Raw genomic sequence first — 25,675 nt, 5'->3', positions numbered from 1 at the left:
AACCATGTTGACTTCTAAGTTTTTCGCGTTAGATAGAGGTTTCGGCACGTAGGAACACATTGCATGTAATGTCATTAGTTTTAAACGAGTCACGTAGATCTTGTAGCCTACGTTCTTTCTTGGCCAAAAAATGAGACGGTGTCGACTAAGGGCTATTCACACTGGTTCATTTCTCATTAATGTTTTTATATCGAGATATTTATATGAAGAGCGAATGAATGTTTAGTTTGCCCTAAAAGCAGTCTCACTGGCTGAAGCAAGCTTTCCGAATGACTCTGCCATGTGGGAGTATTGCGGTATTTACCTACGTAACAAATAATGGGGCATTGAGTAAGCATACAGCCATGATGCACAGGGATGGTTTTCCAGAACCTCTTGCCCTCTACACTCCCTCGGCTGTTTTGAACTGACAAGTTAGTGGATAAAATTTCACACCTATAGCAACTGCACCGTTTTGGTTAATTTTCGTCGTCACTTACAGAGCTGGGTCCCTGTATGACAAAAAATTCGTCGCCTGTGTACCCAAAATACACACACGGACAAAAAAAAAAAAACTCTTCAAGTGTCCTGTTATAGACACGCAGAAATTTCACGTTTACGTAGGCAGCGTCAGTCAACCTAGCACTGTCGCAATGCTTATGCAGGGAAGGCTTTTCTTTTTAAGCATGCTGTAACTGTACGTTAGGTTATTGCTCCCCTTCATAAAGGCGAAATGTCACACTGAATGAGCAGGTCGAAAAGTAAGGCGACGACTACTTTCCTGACAGCTGCCTTTTTTTCTGAAATGTTTTTCAGAAAGTGAGCAAACTGTTCTTACAAAACATCCAGCCTCCGGCTGTTTCACTGTATGAGTATAATCTCGGAAGCGATCGTAAGTCGACGCGTCCGATCAATTTCGCGGGATTCGTTCGCTTGCTCAACAACAACTGTCAACTGTGCCCCGCAGGAATACCGGGGATATAACGTCTGTTTCTTCAAACGGTGAAACTAACCTTCTCAAAGATTTCTCAGATATAGAACCCACATAGAAAAAAAAAAATTACCGACGATTACGTTACTTCCTAATGCGAAATTTGAGCGCAGCAAATAAGCTGTTTCACCTTTTCGATAGATTGAGGCAAAGAAATCGAGCAACACATGTATGCGCTATCACAGAATTTTTTTTTTATTTTTCACACGTATTCCTTTAACAAAGACTCCACTAACAGTTCTTGACAGGCATGAAGGAAGCTTTGTGGTCGGAGAAATAGACTGATATATGTTCGACTTGGTACACCAATGCTTGATTCTCAAAGACGAGATCTATACAAGTGCCTCGCGAGGTTGTCACAGCCGTGGGACGCGTTACGAGCGAGAGGAACGGGATGTTCTCCCGCATAAGTGTTAGGAAATTGCTGTTTGTCTTTATGTCAACATTAAAGTCCCCCACTACTAACATCGGTGTGGATCGATGGACGGTTAATGCGAGTTGCAGGAAGTGCACGACGTCTTTCGTGAGTGCGGTAGCGGACTCACGAAAGCGGTATCAGTCGGTCGCTGCTAGCGCTGGGGGGATGAAAGGGGGGCGGAGCTGGTTACGAGGCCGACGACAACGCCGACGCGAAACCCAGGAACGGACGCCAAAGAGCCATTTGTGTAGCCAGCCCTCCTCCACAGTCTCTTCTCCTCCCTTCCATCATCCTCCCTCGCCCGGAGAGCCGACAGCGCGCATGCGCGGCGGCGGAGCAGCTTCGTCGGCGAGCTGGTTAGAGGCCGACGACAATGCCGACGACAACGCCGACGACGACGACGACGCGAAACCCAGGAACGGACGCCAAAGAGCTGCGCTCTAAAAACATCAAATCGCGCAAAAAGAGTAGAGACGCGATGTCGAAAGTTTCTGCACGACCTAAGTCAGCAAAGTGAGCTGAATTTTTTCAGTAGCCAAATATTATCCGTTCCAAAGGTACACTGCTAGCTTACACGAAATAAGAGCGTTGGATACAGAATACTATAACCGGAATGCATATATATAATTCTATTTCTTAGATATCTTTTCTTTTTCATTCTTATCAGCCGTCCAAGAAAGAAAAAAAAGTTTGAGAGGAACACCACAGATATGCCATCAACCGTTAGATGCAACTTGGAGGCGGAGTCGATGTCGCAATGAAGAACAGACAGTGGCGTTCGTACTAATCTTTCTGCTAACATTAAAGCGTTTTCTATAGCCTTTCCGCGGTATTCTATCATTTTGTTGCATAGGATAAAGAACTTTACAAATTGCACGATCTCGAAAGTTGGGAATCCGCAAACTTTCATAACTTCACCCTAGCTTTATGGCTTGAAACTGTCTTTCGAGACACATAATTGAAAACCGTGGAACCAGCGAGAAAACTTCTACTCCATTTCTTGAGTTTCTGAGAGGCGCATCAGAAACTACATAGTTCGTAAACCGATGGCATATTTTGCTGTGTTACGGCTATTCTCTGCTTTGTGTGGACGAAAACGGCTACTGCCTTATTAGTAATACAAAGTTTAATTACATGCTAACTTTACTCATCGTCGCGCCAGCATCTGCAAACACTGCCTGCAAGTGCACTAAAAAACATGCACAGAAACATTTCAATAGTCTACAGCTTACATTTCCCCCTGAAGTGGTATTTGTGCTTGTAACACGAATGCGTCACCATGACCCTACGACTACAGACGCTATTGTAGATCTCAGTTCTAGAATAAACGTACTATTTTGTTCCTGTTGTTTTTGTAGCAGTGCACCGATGAGTTAAAATTCATTACTCACATGCCATACGTAAGAGAAAAAACGAGAAAGAACGTTTCTGTTAAAAAAAAAAACAAGAAACTCGCACAGCTTAGGGGAGGACAAATTAATAAATACTAGGGGTGGGCGAATATTTATGGTTTCGAATACGAGTAAAACATAACACGCTAATTATTCGTATTCGCGTTGGAAATTGAACCATTCGAAATTTTCGAATGTTTTCGAATAACAAAATCTTTCGCAACAATTCCCCGTTAAAGTCTGGTTAGTGTTCTTCGTCTGCTAAACAATCTATTGCAGGTTAGCAGAAAACAAACAACGGCAAAAGTTTTCGAAGCACCACAGAAACAAAATGGGTATTGCAAGTTTTGTTTTCCATTTCAACGCGGAAGCCTGTATGACAACCTGTTATTTTTGCTTAATATGTGATTCAGTGTTTTTGGTAGCTGAGACCAGTAGCAACTTCAGTTTTCACGCAACAGCCAGTAAGGTTTTTATTCCAAAGACCCCTTGTCAACAACGACACACACACACGCACGCACCCGCACGCACGCGCTCGGGGTCATTATGTTTAGCCTTGCTGTAAAATTGACAGACATTGAAAATTTGTCGTGTACTGCGCATACTGACTGCTGCAAGCACACTTTCGAGGGGGCATAAAATTCAGGCTACATAAGCAGCTGTAGATGTATATAAGAACGATGTGCCAGCAGGCTTTGCCGCCATCTCAAACCCTGCGGACGCAGTTGGTTCCAATTTTTAGCGTTGCTCGCTAACGTCGCCGAGGAAGTTCACAAAGTTCGCTCAGCACAAAGAAACGCCCGCGTATCCCCAAACAGGGGAGGTATATCCCCCTCTCTGGAATGTTTGCGCGAGATCCCGCTAAAAGATTCCACCTCGGAAGTCGTTTCAAAAGAGCAAGAAAAACTGCGGCCTTCGACACGAAGTGAGCTCGTCATCGATCTTCTGTTGTGTTCTTGCTACTTGGCCAAATCTGGCCCACCCTGGCACGGTAGAGCCAGCAAACAGATCGATTCTCCCGTCGCTCTTCTGCCGGTGCTGTGCCTCCCTCAAGCCACGGCCGCGCGGCTCAGCTTACCTTATTTACGTTTTTTTTTCTTTGGGCTTCTAGAGTGCTGCCTTTTCGACAACTAAGCCTTCGAAGGTTTCTTCTTGCTTTTGCTTCACGTGACCTTTCGTGACCAATTCGTTAGCATTAAAGATCTAGGAAGCACCTATCGACCATGACAATGAAAGTTCCCTTCGTGCAGGCAAGAGTACCAATAGAGACAGAAAGAGAGAGAAAAATGATATTTTCTAAGAAAATGTAGCGATAACTGCTTGGAGTACGTTCCGTTTATCTACTAAGATATGCCATCAAAATATCGGCGTCGTTCTGAAAGACATGACCCGCTTTTACTTGTTTATCTCTTACTTGTTTTGCTGGTGTTACTATGAACAAATTCCTTTTTTAATTTTTTGAGTTTTTGTATTTGAACTTGCAGTTACACTAAGGCCCAAACAATGAAACGTTCCTTTCCTTCGAGCGCTTCCTAACCTTACGTGAGGCCTCCTTACAGCGAAGGACCGATGGAGGAAGCAAGCATACTCTGAAAGCTCCCTTCACCCGTCCTCACGTAAGGAGCGGTTGCCGCCATGCCTGGGTTCGAGATTATCTCTTAAAAGCTTTAGGCGAACACCAGAACACCCCTATTCAATAAAAAAAGGTTGTATCGTCGCACAATCTCTAAGTTGATGAGCTAATATAGAGAAGCGTGGACGCTATTTTTTAGTCTTGTTTACTAAATCTAAAGAAGCAGTGCATTACAGTGCGAAACATGATGTGCTCCAGCAACGCTGGCACGCCGGCGTCGTGCAACGCCTAGCAACGCTTCCATGCCGCACGCGAGACTGAAACGAACGTGCCCGGCGAAACGTACCGTGCTCGCGCTTCTCCGAAGGTGGGCGACAGCACGCACGCGCAAGCAAACGTCACGTGGTTAAGCAGTGAGGCGAAGTGCTCGTTCAGGGCCAGGAGCGGCGTAAGGACGCATGAAGGTAGCTTGGCCCAAACAATAAAACGTTCCTTTTAGGGGTGTGCGAATATTGAAATTTTCGATTACGAATCGAATACGAATAAGGCGAAGAACGCTCTTCGAATATCGAATCGAATATCGAATACATGTGTAGTGTTAAAAAATTGCAAGAGAGGTAACAATAGCTTTATTACCCTTTTAAAAATAACATTGCATTATACAAGGTTGCTTCAAATTAAAGAGGTACTCAATTATAGATAATGGACTCAGGTAATGCCCTCAGTCAGGTAAAACGCTTGTTACAGATTGTCGTGAAGGAAAATTAACTGCTCAATATGGCCAGAAAGTAAACGCTCTCTATGCACTGTCACATTTCTACCGGTAGAAAAGACTTTCACTAGGAACTGAAGTGGCAGGGATCGCCAAGTACTTCCGGGCGAGTGCACTTAAAAGCGGGTACCTGAAGCGGCCAATGGACTGCCACCACTCACAAGAATTCATGCCCCTTTCCAGAAGAGGCTTTTGCGCGTAGTCTGTAACTTCCCTCTCAGGGGCAGATGCCAAATGTGTCTTCTCTTTGTTCATCACTAGATCGTCAAAAGCATTCCATACACTCGATGCCACCAGTGGACACGAAGTCGACGCTGGCACGGCGGTGTCCCCACGGTGTTCCACGACGGCTTCCTGGAGCTCCCTTGTCACAAGGTTTTTCAGCCAGATCATCTGACCAGATGCCTGATGAACTGTGGCCATAAAGCGCGGATCAAGAAACATGCCTAGGCTGGCCACTTCATCAAATTTCCACTCCGCAAAAACAGCCTTGATACATTTTGAATCAATGTTAGCAAACCCTGAGTTGCCTTTGCAACCTTCAAGGCAATGGGGCATTCCAAAAATAATTGGAATTATAAAGCTTGGTGAAAAAGAAACCGAAACTGATCATGTCTCAAATGCCTGAAGCAGATAGACTGAAACAGAGCATACAGATAATGGCAACTCAGGGTTGCAAAGGCAACCCTGAGTTGCCTTTGCAACCTTCAAGGCAATGGAGCATTCCAAAATAACTGGAATTATAAAGCTTGGTGAAAAAGAAACCGAAACTGATCATGTCTCAAATGCCTGAAGCAGATAGACTGAAACAGAGCATACAGATAATGAGCGGATCATGCGAAGTTCTCAGTTAATAAACATGTTCTTAGGAGAATGCGGAGCAAGCATACAATTGGTTAATTGCTCAATTATTCGCAGTCTATCCGAATATTCGCCGTTTCCACCGTTAATCGGCCGTCCTCGGATATTCGTGAATTTCCGAACATGCATTTCTCGAATCGAATACGCTTCGAATATGGAAAATATTCGATTCGTATTCGAAATTCCGAATATTCGCACACCCCTAGTTCCTTTCCTTCGAGCGCTTCCTAACCTTACGTGAGGCCTCCTTACAGCGAAGGACCGATGGAGGAAGCAAGCGTACTCTGAAAGCTCCCTTCACCTGTCCTCACCTAAGGAGCGGTTGCCGCGTGCCTGGGTTCGAGATTATCTCTTCAAATCTTTCCGCGAACACCATTATTCTATTAAAAAATGTTGTATCGTCGCACAATCTTTAAATTGAATAGCTAATATAGAGAAGCGTGGACGCTTTCTTCTAGTTTCGTTTACTAAAGTTAAAAAAAAGTTGCGCATTACAGTGCAAAACTTGATGTGCTCCAGCAACGCTGGCACGCCGGCGTCTTGCAACGCCTAGCAACGCCTAGCAATGCTTGCATGCCGCACGCGTGACTGAAACGAACATGCCTGGCAAGACGTACCGTGCTCGCACTTCTCCGCAGGTGGGCGACAGTGCGCATGCGCAAGCGAATGCCACGTGGTTAAGCAGCGAGGTGAAGCGCTCGTTCAGGGCCAGGAGCGGCGTAAGGACGCATGAAGGTAGCTTTGGAGCTACCTTATGCTGAGGAAGCACCAAGGAAGCCTTCACCGAGGGCCCCTCAGTAAGGAAGCTTTCAGAGTGACATAAGGTAGCCTCACCCCAATGAAGGCTTCCTTAGTGAGGTAAGGAAGATTTCATTGTTTGGCTTCTTATGCTGAGGAAGTACCAAGGAAGAACCAAGGAAGCCTTTACCGAGGGCGCCTCAGTAAGGAACCTTTCAGAGTGACATAAGGTAGCCTCACTGCAATGAAGGCTTCCTTACTGAGGTAAGGAAGATTTCATTGTCTGGCCCTAACCTATCTGCAGCTAAGTTTGTGCTCTTTTAGTCCTGTCGTTGTGTTCTCTGTCCTCATCTAGCTTGCGCCATGAACTTTGAATTATGAGCCTTCATCCTTGAGTTTCTCCCAAGAATTTGTGTTTCACAATATCGGGGCTCACACCCACATTTATGCAAGAACATCCACAGATTATGCAATAAGGGCTCGTGTGGCACCAGAAGGATTTTTCACAAAAAAGATTAAAGCCCAGTGTGTCAGTGATCCGTCTTCATCTGTTTCTTATTGAATTTTACTTCTTTCTTCTTTTTTATTCAAGACGCTAACAACGTACTTGTGTGCGTGATTTGGATACGTGTGGCTTTGATGTTCAGGGGGTATGCGTGACAGTTGAAATTTGGGTACACTTTCAATCAATAAAACAGTTGCTAGGGAGCACCTGTGTCTCTAGGGTCTTTTCGAAATGATATTGCGTGTGGGTGTGTGCGTGTAGCGGGTGTTTTTTGCATCCTAATTTATTTTCCTTAATACATACATACATACATACATACATACATACATACATACATACATACATACATACATACATACATATACCCGCCGTGGTTGCTCAGTGGCTATGGTGTTGGGCTGCTGAGCACGAGGTCGCGGGATCGAATCCCGGCCACGGCGGCCGCATTTCGATGGGGGCGAAATGCGAAAACACCCGTGTGCTTAGATTTAGGTGCACGTTAAAGAACCCCAGGTGGTCAAAATTTCCGGAGTCCTCCACTACGGCGTGCCTCATAATCAGAAAGTGGTTTTGGCACGTAAAACCCCAAATATTATTATACATACATACATACATACATACATACATACATACATACATACATACATACATACATACATACATACCTTGGTTCTGTTCAGCTGCGTGATATTTGCATATATCGAAACCTTGGTGCATGATAGTCGGGACACCCTTTACACTTTCTCACTTTGTCGCAGCAATGTAAAATATGGAAAATTATATACAGACAAAACTAGCTAAGGGACGCTTCCATAAATAGCTCTGAGAATCGGCCCTCTGCTATGAGAGCAACACGCCGACACATTTCTGTGGCTACAATGGAGCTAGCAAAGCCAAGTGGCTGGATCATATAATTGTATGTACTGATGCGATGTGTTATTCTATACAGTACGGCTACCACCAATCATCTTTCTCCCAATAGCTCATGTGAAAGAGGCAATTTTTATTCAGTTTTTCATAAATATGATGGTTTGTTTACTGTCCAAGATAAGCACACTGGAGAAATTCATCGGTAATCATGTCCTTTTTTTTTTCCTTTTTTAGTAATTGCTCACCATGGAATATGTCATATTGGCGTTTTTAGATTCTCATTTCATGTTACAAATCTACTTCAGGCTCAAAAGAGTCACTACAAAAGAGGCACTACAGAGGGCGTTCTTTCAGTTAGCCTTTTTTTTTAATTCTCTAATATTGCTATTTAATAGAAGAGAGGCTACTGTATTTCATATTATAGCAGATAATTGCGGCAGCGAAAAGCGTCCCCGAGCGTCTCCCAATTTCGTTTTAGAGTAAGAGCAATGAGCATGCAGTTCTCGCTTCTCGGTGCTGCGTTGCAATGGTGCACCACGCCAGATGCGATGCACACGCGGCCCGTAGGAAATCCCGCGAAGCACCACTCGCCCTCAGTCATGATCCAATTTTCGTCGCCGCCGCCGCTCCGGCTTCCGGATCGAGAGCGCGCCGAGCTCGAAGGGGCGCGTGCCGCGGGCGTGTCACGTTGGTTCCCGATCGCGCGGGCGCCAAAGAACCAATCGCGTCAGCTCGGGTTCCGCGCGACGTTTCGGCGCCGCTGTACCACGCGCGTAGCCTCTGATTTTTCGCCGGCAGTCGCCGTAGCCGAGCGACCCAATTCCTCTCCATAAACAGATAATCCGCTGCTTGTGACCGATGACGCCACGGGCCCGGTCGCCCCGTTCGCGTAGAGGAGGCACGGTGCGACCGGATTCGTTGTTCCCTATGGCGCAGGGCTTTGCTCACTGCCTCGTGTCTCAGGGGCCTGGACCTTCGGTGCGCAACCGGCGGGGAGCTTCTTGTTCTTGAGCGAGTGGCGCGCATGCTCCGGCCGAGCGGCGAAGAAACGAAAACAGAACACGTGACCAACGGGCCAAAGAGGGTCCGCGTCTGGAGGGCTTTAGGGAGACGATGTGCGGGCGCATAAATCCTTATTTGTAGCGTCCAGAGGAAGGGGACCTACCCCGCCGTGAGGGGTGACGCGTCGAGGCGCGTGGCAGTGCTCGCGCGGGCGTGAGTGCTTGCGACCCGCTTTCTCTTCTTGCTTTCCTTGTCTCTCGACTTGATACGCGGGGAGGATGCGGTCAGCGAACGCCTCCCTCCTCCCCTCGTAATCTCGTGGTCCCTCTCCATTGCTCGCGCTGGCGACTGCGAAGGAGAGATGAACGCAGCCTGTTGTAGCTTGTAGCCGCGGGGTGGAGAAGCGGTCACGTGAGCGCATGTAAGAGCACGCGTCCACGCGGCACGCACGCCCGACGTGTCCGCAGTCGTGCGAACGTTAGTGCGTACGTGTATGTAATATCGACGTGCTGTGTAAATGTCGGTGTTCTGAGCCTACCCGCTTTCGACTACCGCACACGTACTGCAAGAGCCAGACGTGTGGTGCTGGTTCTAGACGACGCTGTTTACCCTCGCAGTAACACAACGGGTGGGTGAACGAGGGGGGAGAACTCGCGCTCGACTGCGTCGATCTGATTGCGCGATCGACCTCGCTAACTCGTTTGAGGGCAAGATGGAGTAAATATGTAGCACTTCAGGTGTAGTAGATGATTCACGCTTGCCAAGTGGGTACCCTAAGCACGATGGAATTATGATATACGTGATTGAAATCATTCCCCGTCGGCGCTTATCTCAGTGTTTAGTTCAAATTCTTTTATTTAAATTCATCTTGTTTCTTTCACCACTCACTCACGCCCCCAGTGTATTCAATTTAAGCGCGACAGAACGCTATAATTGTCTTGGTACAAAGCTTCCTAAGCTCCCGAAAAAAAAATAAAGAACGATAGTAAGCTGGGAAGACACGTGTGCAGCGTTCGAAACACTTCACAAAGTTGTGCGTAAAAAAGACAGAGATTCTGGGATTTTATGTGCCAAAACCTCCATCTGATTATCAGGCAGCTTATTGGGGCACTCCGGATATATTTGGACTACCCGGTATGCATTAGCTGTACACTGAGCTTGTAAGACTATAGATTTAATATTTCCGTGATGTTTGGCAAGGCAAGCATGTTATTGAACCAATGAAAAGGAAAAGACATATAACACGGTGAGCATTCTTACTAGAAGTAAAAGTATTCTTCCGGTGACATTATTATTATTATTATTATTATTATTATTATTATTATTATTATTATTATTATTATTATTATAAATATTTTCAGGGTGATTCATATTTCCCCACAAGTCACAGTAGCCATAACCATGCCGATTTCGACTTTTTCTGTTAAATCTAGCGCAGCTCTGCCCACTGGTGTATTAAAAAAGTAATTCTGGGATTTTACCTACCAAAATTACGATTTGATAGTGAGGCACGCCGTAGTGCAGGACTCCGGATTAATTTTGACTACCTAGGGTTCTGTTCTTTAACGTGCACCCAATGCATAGTACATGTGCGTTCTTTGTTAATTTCGCCCCCTCTCGAAATGCGGCCGCCTTGGACGGGATTCGAACCCATGTTCAGTGGCTGACCATCGCCACACCAATGCCACTACACCACCACGGCGGGTTAGTATATTAATACTAAGGTACAAAGGGAAGTTCAGTGCTAAGAAATAGCTAATTGCATATGCTATATACTCAAATGCCCCTCAAAAGATTTTCAGTCAGGAAATTTCACTCAATCCATTTCACGCACTGTATAAATATCAAGTTACCCTCTGTTTCTTCTGATTTCGTTTATCTTTTTTTATAACTTCGCTATCAGCAAGAGAGAGAGAGAGAGAGAAAAGGAGACATAGAAAGGTAGGAAGGTTAACCAGAGGTAGTTCCGGTTGGCTGCCCTGCACGGGGCAAGGGTTAAGGGCGATAAAAAGAAAAAGAGAGTGGAAAGGGGACAGAGAGAGAAACAAAGACGAGCACTAACAAACCGCGTAGACTATAAGCAACATCCCAAAGAGACCAAATGACCTTGCATTATCTCAGCATACTTTGGAATCAAACCTTAAACTTGTGTCTCCAAAGCAGTTGTAACTGCCACTTTCATGGCACTTACATTGCAGCAGAATGGTTGACATCGGGGCTAGTTAGTACAAAGTTGAAGGAAAAAACCAGACACAAAAGACGAAGGACAAAAAGGAAAAGTTCCAGACGTTGTGGTGTGGAGATCTCTTCTTGTCCTTTGTCTTTTGTGACTGGTCTTTTCCTTCAACATTGTTGCAACGTACTACGCCTTGTGGCGCTGCGGGCTGTTTTCGTTTTATAGTAGGCTCTTGGAAGTATGTCATAACACTTTCAGGCGTTCTCAAAATGCCGAGAAAGCTTTTTTGATGCTACGTGCGAAAAGCAGACTACTGGACTCTCTATTGATGTGGCTTTTCCCTTTTCGCTCGGTGACCCCTGGCATCGCTCGAGCTCCCAACATCGCTGACCAAGCACTGGCCGCAATACCGCTGAAGAACGCGTTAAAAGGAACATGCAGTGGTATTTTCCATAGCAAAGCCCAACGAAATGTCGATAAGATGGAAAACTTGGAACGTTTCATATGTAGGATAACGCACAGGAAACGCCAGGCTGAGAGGGAGCCTTCGGGGAGTAAAACCCATCTCAGCTCAGAAAGGACAAAAACGCTATCAGGTTGCGAACGTTGCGAGCACCCCCCCCCCCCTTCCCCCCGCACAGCAAAGAATAAAGCTGCTACATAACGCAGTAACCTATCAAGCCGAAGGCTCGAAATGCATATAAAAGCGAAGACCCGTTCTCGACAGGAAGCCCTTACTCATCCGTAATCGTGGGAGCGGAAGTAATGCACGCACACACCATGTCCCACGCTCTCCTCCTAAAATTGAGCGGTTGCATTTGATTGCCGTTCATTGTCGCCTTCTTTCGTTTTTTCTCCAATCCTCTCTTTCGCCAAGCGGCATGAACTGAAAGAAAGACCGTTATCTGCCTTAATCTTAACCCGAACGCTCCCATGCGAAACGTGAGTGTCTCGCCTAATAGCTAGCTTTGTTAGTCGCGCCTTCATTTTATTTTTCTGCAGTCATCGCATCGCATGGACCTGTCTTCTCAGCGGGTTTACTGTTTGCGCGGGAGGGCGAGATAATCCCTGCCCAGCTGGTCCCGGCCACCTACGGCGGGTCTACTCCTCTACCCGCCTCGCTTCGTTTATACCAGGGCCGTGGATGTCTGTAAACACACAGCATTCTCCTCTCTCTCTCTCGCAGCTGATGCATCAGACAGCCTCGGCCTACATCTATCGAGCAGTATCCAGGCCCGCCATGCTATGACATAATGCGGCTAATCTCGAACGCACGCAAACAACCTGGCGCTCTCGGCCTTTACTCCGCCCTCCTGTTCACGCGAAGTCTCTGCCCAATGCAGTTTCCTATCTGCAGAGCCATCACACATCGTTATTTAACAGTTTAACTTTCATCCATTTAGACTATCGACCGTTTTTTTATGCGAGCACGGCTCTTCGCCTGTCAGTTGTTTGTTTTTGTCACCTGTTAGCCACGTTTCCTTGTCGTTCTTCCGACGTCTTCGCCTGCAAACCTCATCATCTCGTCTTTAAGTTCAGCGCAGGCTAATTTGTCCGCCATTTCTTGGAACCAATGCACGGTTGCCTGCTTTGTTCGTTCTGCGTGCTTGTCTCACGAACGGACCAACAGCCAAACAACACACCGGGTTTGGTTTCCGCGCGGAGGGAGAATGTGGCCTCACGTTTTGTTCCGCTTCCGCTTCCTTATTTCTTCGAGATAACACTCGGTCTCGTATCGCCCTGTGCTCCACCAAGACACCGGAGTGGAGTACGTACAGATTGCACACATTGGGCAGAATTATTTAATGTTGATTCCGAGCTTCCCGATCACTGGGGAAACATGTTCGCCCGCCTGGCTTGAATGTCAAACTTCGCCATCGCGACTTGTTTGTTTTAGTCTAGTTTTACAGGATAAGATTCAAGATTATTGGCGGTGAGAACTTAAGGAGTCGCCCTCTATCGGAAGCGCCTCTCAGAAGTATGAGGGATAACGCGGCGCGCACTTCATAGGTTTGGCTGCCGGCGCTCAATAAAAACACCATGCGGCAGCCCTTCTGGCCATTTCTGTAAGTATTCTCAACATGACACTTTTTACGGTCACAAAATAATCTTAGGCAAACAGAAATGAAAGGATGGTTTACAGAGGCTATATCCTTACTGAATACGTACGGTGAATGCCGAATACGCGCGGTCGCCGAGCCTTAGGCCGCAGCATATGAGCGTTTGACCGTACACAAGCAGCCATTGTTACGTCGACGCTATCAGAGTTGCTGAAGAATATTATTCTTATAAGTAGGAACTTCGACGCCTATACGGCCACATTTTATATGCCGTCAGGACGATTCAATTTTTTTAATTTTTTTTCTTATAAATACGTGGACGTTTCAATAAAATTTCTCAAGTTGCATCACACTGTATGTTTAGTGGTCTTCTCAGCGAGCAATTTCCCGCTGCCTTTTTTTTTCGTAATCAAGTAAATTGATTGTTTTGTGCTAACACAAACATGAGCATATGTCTTGCCATTCTTTTTTGTGCTTCTTACCATTCCCTTCCCATTTCATCGAACGTAGCATCACCTAGCATCAACAAGTTCATAGACCAGTGCTTCATGACATTAGCCGGGCAGCTCGCGTAGGTGAGCGTCTCAGTGCGCGCTTTCTGCTACTCACCGAACGTCGCAGTTGACATCCGCGTTGAAGGCCTTACACGCGCTAGTAAGGTTCTTGCGGTCTACGGGGCTTCACGACAAACTCTAAGAATGCCGCCCCCTACCGCTCTGTAGTGTACGCGCTTTGTTCGTGCTTGTCTCCCTTTCTATCTCCCCCTTCTACTCTGTTTCTCTTTTTATCCCTCTTAACCCTTCCCCCTGCGCAGGGTAGCCAACCGGAACAACCTCTGGTTAACCTCCCTGCCTTTCTCTGCATTATTTTCTCTCTCTCTCTCTCTTAAGTTCAGTTTTAAATTCTCTTAGACAACTAAAGCCCGAGGCCAGACATGGCGACTGACATGAATTTGCTGGCAATTATGGCCAAGTCGATTGTCCTTGTGCCCACATACTTTGGCCGAGTGACGACCTCACAAGTCGCTACACAGCCCACACCAACACCTTGCATTTGTTTGAGAGTCATAGATCAGCGCTGCTGGCGCGTCATCTGCCATCAGCACACGATGGAATGGAGAGTCACACCGAAAAAAAGCCTTCCTACGGCGTCTACCCACCACAAATCGACTATGGCAGCTACCTCCTCTGGCAGCATGGGAGAACACAAAGGCTGTAGGCTTAGGCAGCGCTCACTGGAGGTCATATGTTGCGTGAATTGGACCTTAATTGAGACATAATAAACAACGAGGCTGTTTTCTCATACTTATAATTCGTCTTGAAAAATTCTAATCTGTTATTTGTTGCACGCAATTGGCACGGGTAAAACACGCGCTCTGCAACATTACACTATCGTTCCCCCATTAAGTTACCTTTATTTACTGAAAGTTACGCACACTGTTCTTGTTGTATGTAAGTTTGACTTTCGTTAGTTTGATAGTTAACCACGCATTCTTCAGTATTACCCCGGCACATCGATGTATGTCCTGTATCAAATGGAAAGTAGGAAACAGACACAAGATATGGAATTAACATTGGTTTTAACAGCTAATGCGGTGATTCAGTGGATATGACGCTTGCTGCGGAGGACGAGGTCGCAGGTTCAATTCACGAGGATTGGAAATTGAATTAAATTATGGGGTCTTACTTGCCAAAACCACTTTCGGATTAGGAGGCGTGCCGTAATGGAAATTTCGACCCCCTGGGGTTTGTTAACGTGCACCTAAATATAAGTATCACGGGTGTTTTCGCATTTCACCGCCATCGAAATGCGGCTGCCGTGGCCGGGATTCGATCCCGCGACCTCGTGCACAGCAGCCCAACACCATAGCCACTGAGAAACCATGGCGGGTAATTCACGGGAATGACGACCACATTTCGGCAGGACGGAATGCGAAAACGCTTGTGTAATTGGAGTACTTAGATTCAGGTGCAGGTGAACGAGCTCTGGATGGCCAAAATGATTCCGGAATCCTCCACTACCACGTCTCTCATAGACCCTTTGTGACTATGGGAAATGAAACATTAGAATACAAACATAATAAACCTGGCTGTTCAATGCAACAACTTCCACAGTAATAAGCTCTAAAAAAATTCAAGGCCTTTCTACCCTGAAAAGGTGTATCACCAGCGGAGCTGTACACATTGTGGTGAGAAATGTTCGCAATCACTGATAGGTTGTTTTCAAATCACAATCGGTCACGCACACGACAACTGAAGCCAAACGCTTCGTCCGCAAAGTCTCGGTGGAATCCCGCGTCCGTACCACTGTACCAGCCTTCCGAGCATGGTACCTCCGTCACTGCGCCGCGTTCATTGCGTCGCAATCTGAGAGGCATTCCTCTCGAGCCCGCCTCTTAAGGCCGATCTACACGATGGATCAAATTGCTCTTTTTCACCAGTTCGTGCGTACCGCCCTTGGCCAGCGCAAGAGCGCGGCCCTCGCGGTCCAATAAATCGCCGAGGCTTTTCCCGTTGCAGTTTTGGCGGCGGACCGCATGCAAGCCGCAGCGATTTTGGCGTAGTCAATGAATGTTGTCAGGCAACATAGTGTCTTCAGCCAAATCTAATGTAGTTTTCGTCTCAGCAAAAGCCAGTCAAGCCAGTCGTTTCATGTCCGCCGTTCCGCCTACACGTGCGTGTAGCAGGTATGTTTTTTAAACACCGTGTCCTCTTAGAGTGACGAGGAGGTTTTTTATTTTGTGTCCCTCGTTGAGCAGTTCCCGGCTTTGTGGGACTCGAGCCGCAATGATAACAATGATAACACTCTGGCCGAGAGTGTAGCTGGTTGGTCTGCTCTGCCGTCTGCTATGGCGGTCCGCCACGTGGATGATCTCTGCCCCGGACCGGACCGCGCCGGGCCGTGACGTCGTATCACGTGAACGATCGGCCCGCGGACTTGGTCCGTCGTGTGGATCGGCCTTTACCAGCAGCCTCCTCGGCTTGCTCCTCGTTGGTTGATGCCACCCGCCGCTCTCGCTCACGTCTACGCTCCCAAAGTTAGGGCTCGTGAACAGCTTGCTCTTCGGCAGTGCGCACCACCCACGGCCTCCCCATACCAGCGCATGCACCATACGATCTGCCCATTGGGTTCTTTGCGCAGGTGCGGAAATGCAGCAGATGGGCTTGTTAGCAACCACCTGTCTCACCAAAATATCGATGTGCGCTATGGCCATTAGTGATCCCCCGGCGCAGCCAAACCGAGCAGCTGGCTAAGTCAGGCACTGGGGTAGCTGTGAAAACCGCATTATGTTCACGTTTCCCGATATCTTGAACATTACCAATCATTATCAACTCATTCACGAACCAATTGTATGGTTTGTCGCACACCACACAAATGAATTGGAAATGTCTACCCAGAAAGTCGATCTAAACGTTCACACACGCCCCCTTGTGCTCGTTTAATTTACTGGCGTGGTATCTGCGTCGCTTATCCGTATTCCCCGCTTCGCGGCACCCGCCTTCCTGTCGAGCACTCCCGAAGAAAGTAAATGGTAGAGTGTTGAGGTATCTGGACAGGAAAACCATTGATTCACAGTGGAGCAATAGAACTAGGAAGCTTACCAGCAAGTACGCGGCCTGTAGGGTGGGCAACACAGCAACAAAGAACGTCAAGCGATAAGGGAGAGAGGCTGAAATAATCTCATGGGTGGCAACAACGGAAAAGAAGGCTGCCATGAGTAACTACTTATGAGGAAAAAACGAAATCAAGAAAGAAACAATTAATGATAACTCAAAGGGAAGCTCATTACTTTTCGAAGCGAGATTGGGATGCCTTAGAACACGCACCTATAAAGCGAGATATAAGAAGAAAGAAGAAGCATGTGCTAGCTGCGGTAAAGCTAGGGAAGCTATGGAGCATGCTTTATTAGAATGTGAAGACATCTGCCCAGCTGTCGATTTAGGCACCTCTGGCCTCCTTGAAGCACTTGGGCTCAGCGAGAGCAGCGGAAAAGTAAACATGTGCGCAATAGCGATTAGTAAGAGGCAGTTGGAGGATTGGTGGAAGAAAAGTAGGGAAATTACAAAAACCGGAGACGTACAAAAGCAAAGTTTGCAATAGGGTATTAGAAAATTTGGTTGTGGGAGTTCATAGGTTTTCTTTTCTTTTTTTCTTGTTTAACCTAGGTAGGAAATTAGGCAGTATAATAGCAAGATCTTGGTATCGCAACCCACCGCCTCGTTCCAAAGGGGACGTTCATAACATCCATCCATCCATCCATGGACATTGAAAAATCTATGGGAGGCTACACATATGCAGCTCCTCTGTAAAAAATTTATGAAGGAACGGTACTTGCAAGTAGCAAAACATGTAGTGTTTTAGGAACTTGTAGACGTAAACGAAATGCAAGGAAAAATGAAGGATCGGTGTCACTCACCACATTTTTGACTCACTGTGGCACTTAACACTGAGATTTAATTTATTGCGTTATTTTTAATAGGATAGTCTGTGGCACTTCAATGCAATGTCTGCAAGATAATGCGAGTTGGCGAGAGCAAGAGAACCGAAGTTTTATCGCGCGATTTTCAAAAATTTTGCTTTTCTGCAGAGCTGACTCTCGTGAGGTACCCGAACTTCCTTATCTGTGATGGCCTCGATTATGGGCAAAGAAAAGATGAAATACCATCAGGGAATCTGAATAAAAAAAACGTAAGAATTGTCCGTACAGGTATAAAGGGCTCCATACAGAATATTTGCAATCAGGAAACTAAGCTGTCGGTCAACCTTCCAGTCCCGGTGCTACGTCGTAGACAAATGGGCGACAACATATCAAGAAGCATTGATCTTCAAGACCCAAGAACACGCGGACAAAGAAAGAGAGAGACACAGAGAGAGAGAAGCAAAAGCAAGGAGCAGGAAAACTGACTATGGACATCGACAAAACGACGCTGTCAAAACCTAACAGACACATGACACGGGAAAAGGAACTCTCGGAGTCGTTCTTGTCCATCGCACTGATCTAAGTGGCTTGCACTCGAGGAGAGATCGCGTCGTTGACGAACGCAATCACACCTGCTCAGAAAAAAAGAAATAAAAAAGATGAACACACTGCCAGTTTTCTGACACTTCGGAACACCCGGAAGTATAGCGAACCCAGAAGCAGGCGAGCGTCGGGGCGACAGCGTTTCGAGGGCCTGATGCGGGCCTCTCAGGACGAGAAAGCGGTGATCCGTGCACGGGCGCTTCCATACCGCGTGGCAATTATTCCGGGTCCCGATGTTCTCGAGTCGCATCCGGTGCTTCCCGCTCCTCGAAATTATAGGAGGAGGCGAAGAGGGCGAGCACGTACGCGACGATCAACGTCAACGATTCGCGAATCGAATAACTCGGGACGGCAGCGCATGAAAGGCGACTTGGGATAGATGGCCGAGTTTAAGGAGTAGGGATACGTCTTTCAGCTTGTACGCAGAATTTCTAAGCTGATGTTTACAAAAAGCGTTTCCAAGCTAATTGATTCCTGCGAAGACTCGATAATTTCTAATGCACGTTTGTCTAACATTCTTAGCGCTTCAAGTGGACTGTGCGATGAGGAAAGCATGTGGAGGTATAAACTCCTTTAGGAAGCGTGGATAGCTGTTGTGACGCTTCTCAGGGGATAGCGCCTGTGCACGCAGTAGTTTGTGTTAGTTCTGCAGTCTAATCGTATGCCTAAAAGTTCGTCGAGGCGGGAATAGAAGAAAACAGCGTTATGCAAAATTTTGACGGCATAATTAAATGAAAGCAGTCAAGCGTTGTTACAGAATGCGTGTGACTTCAGAGATAAGGATAAATCAAGGACAGGAAATTAAACGACGTTAACTATAGGGGTGTGCAGTTTGCTACTCTACCCGCGAACAAAGAAATAAAGAGAGGACAAAGGCGAGAACGACCACTATGATTACACAGTATGTCGTACACATCACGGGTGTATATGGGTGTATACGGGTGTTCTCAGCACAGATCATCGACGATATGGAACACCTTCCTTCCGCGTCGCTGAGCAGATGCACAACTCCTTCCTCGCTCATTATTCGCTGTTCACATTATGCAGGTCAGCTTCAAACGAGGTCGGCACGTATTTCGCAAGCACCACTGGAAAACCGAATGCGCTCACTTTGTGAGAGTGTACCGTGGTAGCACATACAGGCGAAAGTTGTGTAAGGACAACTGCTTCACTGACTGCAATGAATTCAACGGCGCATGTGTTGTCCTTGTAGCCGCTTTGCGACACTTTGTCGTGCTGTGTGGTCCTTCTGTTGCTGTTGACTGTGACCTTGTTCGCACCATCTCTCGCGCTTCCGTCAGCGTGTGCTTTGATGTTTCGAGCGTGGTCTTTGCCCGCTGACGAATTTTCACATAAACGGCTTGGTTCGCGCCTCACGGTTCCAGCTAGATTGTTTTACACGGTACGCACATTCTTTTCTCGACATTTTACTGTTTCGCTGTGCGCTGATATAAACCAAGTGGGTTCATTTGCAAATTAATAGCACGTTGATCGCAACGAGCCTATAACTCCTATCTAATCACGTTCAGTTCGAGCGCCAATTTATCTGTCGATGAACTGTTTTTCAACTGTTTTTGAACCATCGCCAGAGAAACCCTCCCAGATAACCGTTAACGTAGCCAAATGTTATTGGGAAAGGGATACCACTTGAGTGGAGGAATGTTAACATCTTGCTGTTAATTTTTTGTTTCCTCATGAGTTTAAGCTCTCTGATTTGCTCTTTGAGAATAAGAAAACTCTAGGGATGATTTCTACCAGAAGGTACCGAGTAGAGAGGGACATAAATAGGTTTATTGATATCAATGATCGGCTATACGCGACCATGTGGAAGTCAGCGAGTATGTAATCACTGTTACCGACCTGAATGCACCCAGCACATCACTCGCCGTGAAAATAATATTTTGTTTCATGCCTAATAATATTCTAATCACGTGAGCACAATAAACTATCTTTTTTTTCGTGTTAGCAGGTTCCTTTATGAGGGACACACCGTGCTTGAGTTCTAGTACTCTGGCACAATTTGATTGAACGTAGATTTTTGTTTACTAATTGATCCCCCAGCCACCTTGCGGATTTAAGTAAAGCTCACTAAGCTTAAATTTCAGCGCTGGCATTAGTCACCTTGCAGGTGAATTGTAGAGCCGGCTATGTCGTGCACCAGCGATGTGGCGATTATGCATGCCGGCCAATAAGACGTGATGTTGCGGCTCCCGATTCCTGACTCTAAAGAGCGCCAGTTTTAGCTATAGCTGCTACTTCATGTGCTCCGTTACAACATTTCATTCCAATTTAATTAGGAATTACGTTTCTTTATTCTCAATAAAGACCTATTGCGTAAGACTACTGATGTCGGTTGGTGGGCTTATCACCTATTACACCCAAAAATCCTCTATGCTGATGTCGATAACTATTTTTCTTTAATTCACGGGGCACCTATTTAGTGGAAGCGAGAAAATAAACTATTGGCCCAGGAAACAGCGCTAAGATAGCGGAGCATAATGGAAGGGGAGTACGCTTCGTGAAATTACCTAGGGCACCTTATAGCTTTGTGCTAACCTCTTCTGAAAAGTTTGCAGATTCTTTCACACGTATTTCACAGATCTGAAGATTAGTGACGCGCAATGAGAAGAGCGTATGCCCGACTTCGTTGCCTGTCAAGAGGAGCTTGAGTTCAGCATTGTGAGGCGCGATACGAAAGCCTCAAATATCAGGCGGCAGAGACGAAAATGCGATGGATAGGTTGGCTAGATTGTGGCGGACCAGCTTCATTAGGGGATATACACAAAGTACATATTTAACGGTGCATCCGCGTGGAAAAATATCGCACTCTGTAAAATGGAGGAAGTAACAAAAATTTTAAAATGGGTAGTTAGGCGTATGGCGTGGCTCTTTAAAAGCTGCGGTTTGCTTTCGTATAACATGAACTCTCACTGCGTTTGCCTGATACGAACAGCTTTGAAGATTCATCTGGTAATCTCATATTCATGACTTTTTCACGTTTATGAATAATAGCATACAGCCACGATTAGAGCCCTGTCTTTTCATATGCTAGTAAGGATTAGGATCAATAGACCTTCTGTGCTTCAAAAGTCGGGTGAGAACACATAAACTAAAGCAGCCTTACTTACAGGTGGCAGAATCTGGAAATTGTTATATAAATTGACACTGTAACCTGCTAATTTTTTCGAGGGCGCTGCGGTTTCTTAAAGACCAAAGTTCAACATAAGGCTCATGAGTGCGCTTGAAACGCGTAAAATGTGGTGCGTCGTGTTAATAGAACATGAGAAGACGAAGCAAGTATGACGCTGACTCCATCATCGTGAACTCAGTGGTTTTTAAAGCGAAGCTAGTAAAGCCAAGCTTTCCTTGCGTCTTCCTTCGACTTTTCCACTGCTAGTGCTGCTGTCTGGCACACGGCGACGGTGGGTGGTTCAGAGCGGGTGTGCATGTGGCAGGAGCATGGCCTAGAGGAAAGGCGACACGAGAAACTTGTTTGGACCTTTGCACCCCGTCGAATGCGCACAATGCCCTCGGAGCTCCCTGGGCGTAACCACATTAGCCTATTGACAGCTGTAATTATCCGTGACCCACTGCAAAAGCCGTGACCCCCTGAAGTTGTAGCGCTTACAAACTTTCTACTAATGTGCGAATTCAGAGGGAAGCTATAGATAGAATGCATTATGCAAAATAAGAGGTTAGGCGTGCAGACACGACACAAGAGTATAGAAGGGGACAACACTCTTGTGTACTGTCTGCACGCCTCCCCTCTTTTTTGCATAATGAATCCTTACCAACTACCTCAGCTTTCTGTCGTTCTAATAGATAGAATGGTAGAAAGAAGGGAGGAGAGGAAGCAGAGAATGGGTAGAACCGACGCAGCCGCGAAACGAGTCAATAACAGCCTTGCCACTCTTCTATCGCCGATCCTGAAGTCCATATACATGTGTCATCTGCGTACATTGATATTTTGATCGCTGCTGGCAGATGATCAACGAGGCCAATGGGTGTGAGGTTGAATAGGGTAGGGCTTAGTACACCACCTTAAGGAACACCTCGGTAGGCGTAGTGTCGCGCGGTTTTACCATCGCCGGTACACATAAAGAAAGATCTTATAAAAAGGTAATGAGAAATCCACTGGAAAACGCGACCACCTAGGCCAACCATCTTAAGAGCACCGAGGATAGCCTCGTGAGATACGTTATCGTATGCTCCCTTGACATCCAAGAGCAAAGCTGCAGATTATCTTTTGCGTGAATTTTGATGCTGGACATACGTAGCGAAATCAACAACACTGTCCGTTGATGAGCGATATCGAGGGAAACCAGCCATGCAATTTGGTAAAAGGTTGTAGTGTTCCAGGTACCACTTCAAGCGGGCAAGGGCAATCTTTTCCATTATCTTTCTCACACAGCTGGCCAGCGCTATTGGGCGGTATGAGGTGAGTTGAAGTGGGGACTTGCCTTGCTTCAGGAGAGGGAACAAGCGGCTTGTCTTCCATCCTTCGGGTACCATGCCATCTTGCCAAGATATGTTGTATAAATATAAGAGTTCTCTCTGTGCGCCATCACACAGCAGGTGAAACGCATATCAAATGCAAAAATCAGCAAAAGTTTTCGGACAGGCATTAAACAACAAGCATATATAGGAAAGAAGAAAACACGCTCTTCTTTTCAATCAATCAAATCAAACATAGCACTTTATTATTTCTTCCCAATGTCAGCAATATATTTCAAAAGAACAAAAACGCTAGACAACAGTTTTACGAGAAACAAAAGCAAACACACTCCAATTGAGCCATTTGAACCAATGTAGCACCATTTTCGTGACTTCGTAATTATTTTTTGGCAGTCTTGATTGTCATTATTTTCTTTTTACAATGGCATCTCTTGTTCTAAGTGTGCCTGCCGTATTTCAAGAACTGTTTCAATAACAAATGCCACTGTGATGGTATACGCTTTACGCAGATACAAAATTTGTAAGCCAGAAACTCTGGAGCTATAATCACATCTCCGCTTACTTGCAACAGATGTAATCTTAAACAATATTTGAATTATTAAAAACGTGGCGATAACCACGCTGCTGGTGAAAGTGATCGCTTAGCAGTTACGAAATAGGACCATTAGACCTTGAATACTGACTAAATATATAAGTAAGCGTTAAGAAGAGTGTTTTTAAAAGAGATGAAGCAACAAATTACGCAAAGCCGCTTTCGTCTAAAAGGCTTTTTCTCTTCGTGGCCTTAAGACACCTTGAACTGTTTGTCGAACAAAAGCAAACTTCGAGCCAAGCTTTAAGTCTTCTCGGCTTGTTATGCCCATTACCCTCACGTGCCTAGAATTACTTTTTTTTAGGCTTACAATGACTCAAAGGATAGAAGAAAAATTGTGTTCTGCACCGTGAAAGCGCTGTTGACTTTTTATCAACACGACTACAGCCGTGTACAAAGCTCAAAAACAAACGCTCACGCACGCGTGCACCCCTGAAACAAAATCAGAGTGGGCGTGCGATGCAGCTACAAAAATTTGTCGCGTGTGCGGCCGAAGCAACCAACCGAATTTCCGGGGGAAGGTTCAAAGTTTAAACGTGATTAGCGCGCCAGCGTCTCAGTGTTCTTTCCTTTAAATTTTTGTGCTTCGTCGAAATTCTCCTGACAAAAGCCGTAGCCCATTTCGCACCAAACTTAATTTAAGCTGGCCTCCATTTCTTTGTCTTCTTCCCAGAGCTCAACGGCGTTGCCAAGTCGACGACGTGTGCCCGCGGCTTCCGCACTCAAGAAGCCCTCATATCCGTCTTTGCGTCTCAACATGGGATTTCTTCACTTTTCTCTGTTTTAGTGGTGTCCATCTCGGAGTTTCCGGGCGACAATGCTTTTTGGATGAAATAGTACGTGACAGGGAAGCCAGAAAAGGCTGCGAGACATCTGCGCCACAGGAACGAATAAAACACGAAAGTCTGACCCCACCGTGTGGCCAAATATAAAGAAAAGAGCAGAAAAGGCATTGCAAATAAACACGTTTCCTTTGATTAGGATTAGGGGAGTGAGCTGGGGTCAAATGATGACCGAAAGTGAACGACACAAAGCGCGGCATATACGGTAACTAGCAAACTAGGCAACTTGCATTAGGCCATTTATTTTTTATTCCACAACTGCAGCACAAGCATCATGGCGCAATTGAAGCTAGCAATTTTGGTTTGACGTTGAGAAAGTTCCACTCTGGTGCACCTGTTTTAAACATGTGCTTTGTAGAACACGTTGCAGTTTAGCCGAAGCCTTCTTCGCGTACTTTGAGACAACATCACGAGTAACACCAACGCGTACGCTGTCAAGTTGGTGGCCGAAAGATGCAAGAACAGAGAGGGATAAAAGTTGAGTAAACGGAGGCAAACAGTCTGGCTGGCGTTTTGATAGGTAGAACTACATTTGTCCAAGGCGACCTTGCATCTTTCGCCTATTAGCTTTAAGGGTTCAGTAGAGTGATGTCACGTGGTATCACTGCCGGTGGATCTGTAAAGGAAGAAATGTTTTAACTGGTCAGTCGAGTGACGTCACGTGGTGTCACTGTCGGTGGCGGCTGAATGCAAAGGAAGAATTTTTCCAGTCTACCTGTCATTGAGTAAACAATGAACGAGGACAAACTCTCTAGGCACAGATGGTCTCCTGGCCGGGACTTCTGAGATGCAGCGTTCTCATTGATGCAAAAGTTAGAGAGGGCTACAGTATATGAAGAGAGGATGGATGGGGGAGTTCTTCGCTTCACTCAAAGGAAGCTAAACGGAAAAACTGTCATCCAGTTGGCTACTTCTCATACGAGATGCGGAAGCAGGCATTAGAAAAAGGAGAAAGACACGAAGAAAGAAAAAGTTTTTTTCACAAGTCTTATATGGTGCTACACATCCGCCTTGATTTGGAAAACGCCATCTTAGCTTTTTAAGCCCTGTGCGTTCATGAACGGCGAGGCCTGTGCCATTACCTACAGACAAAGACAAGTTGTCCCATTGTGATAACATAGCTAAGCGACTTTACCGCTCTCAAATACATACATTTTGAAAGAATCAGTCCTGATAAATGAACCATGTATGAACACCGATGATGATGAATTCAAGATTACGGTGTTAGCCACTAATTTTGCCGAAACAACTTGCCCGGCGAAGTGCTACAACCCCGCAAGGTAACAATAAAGCGCGCATGACAAATCGTGAACGCTGACAAACTGCGGTGAAGGCGACGTTGATTGCCGCCGCTTCGTGGCCTACGTAGTTCGCTAAGTCTTCCGGTAACAGGAATTGTTCAATAAACATTTCCTTGAGGTAAATAA

At 46.1% G+C, this 25,675-nt stretch overlaps 1 long non-coding RNA gene across 1 annotated transcript in view; it reads left to right on the top strand.

Annotated features, from left to right (window-relative positions):
- Positions 1 to 24,564, top strand: part of LOC139057823 (uncharacterized) — a 28,137-nt gene extending 3,573 nt beyond the window's left edge. Inside the window, exon 3 of the long non-coding RNA XR_011513018.1 lies at positions 24,080 to 24,564. This is a non-coding gene — a long non-coding RNA (uncharacterized lncRNA). The remainder of the gene's footprint in view (positions 1 to 24,079) is intronic.
- The last annotated feature ends 1,111 nt before the right edge of the window (positions 24,565 to 25,675 follow it).

The sequence above is a fragment of the Dermacentor albipictus genome, chromosome 3, assembly GCF_038994185.2.
Source record: "Dermacentor albipictus isolate Rhodes 1998 colony chromosome 3, USDA_Dalb.pri_finalv2, whole genome shotgun sequence".
NCBI classification, from domain to species: domain Eukaryota; kingdom Metazoa; phylum Arthropoda; class Arachnida; order Ixodida; family Ixodidae; genus Dermacentor; species Dermacentor albipictus.
Note: the sequence above shows the minus strand (reverse complement) of the source record. Positions and strands in the feature narration are given on the sequence as shown.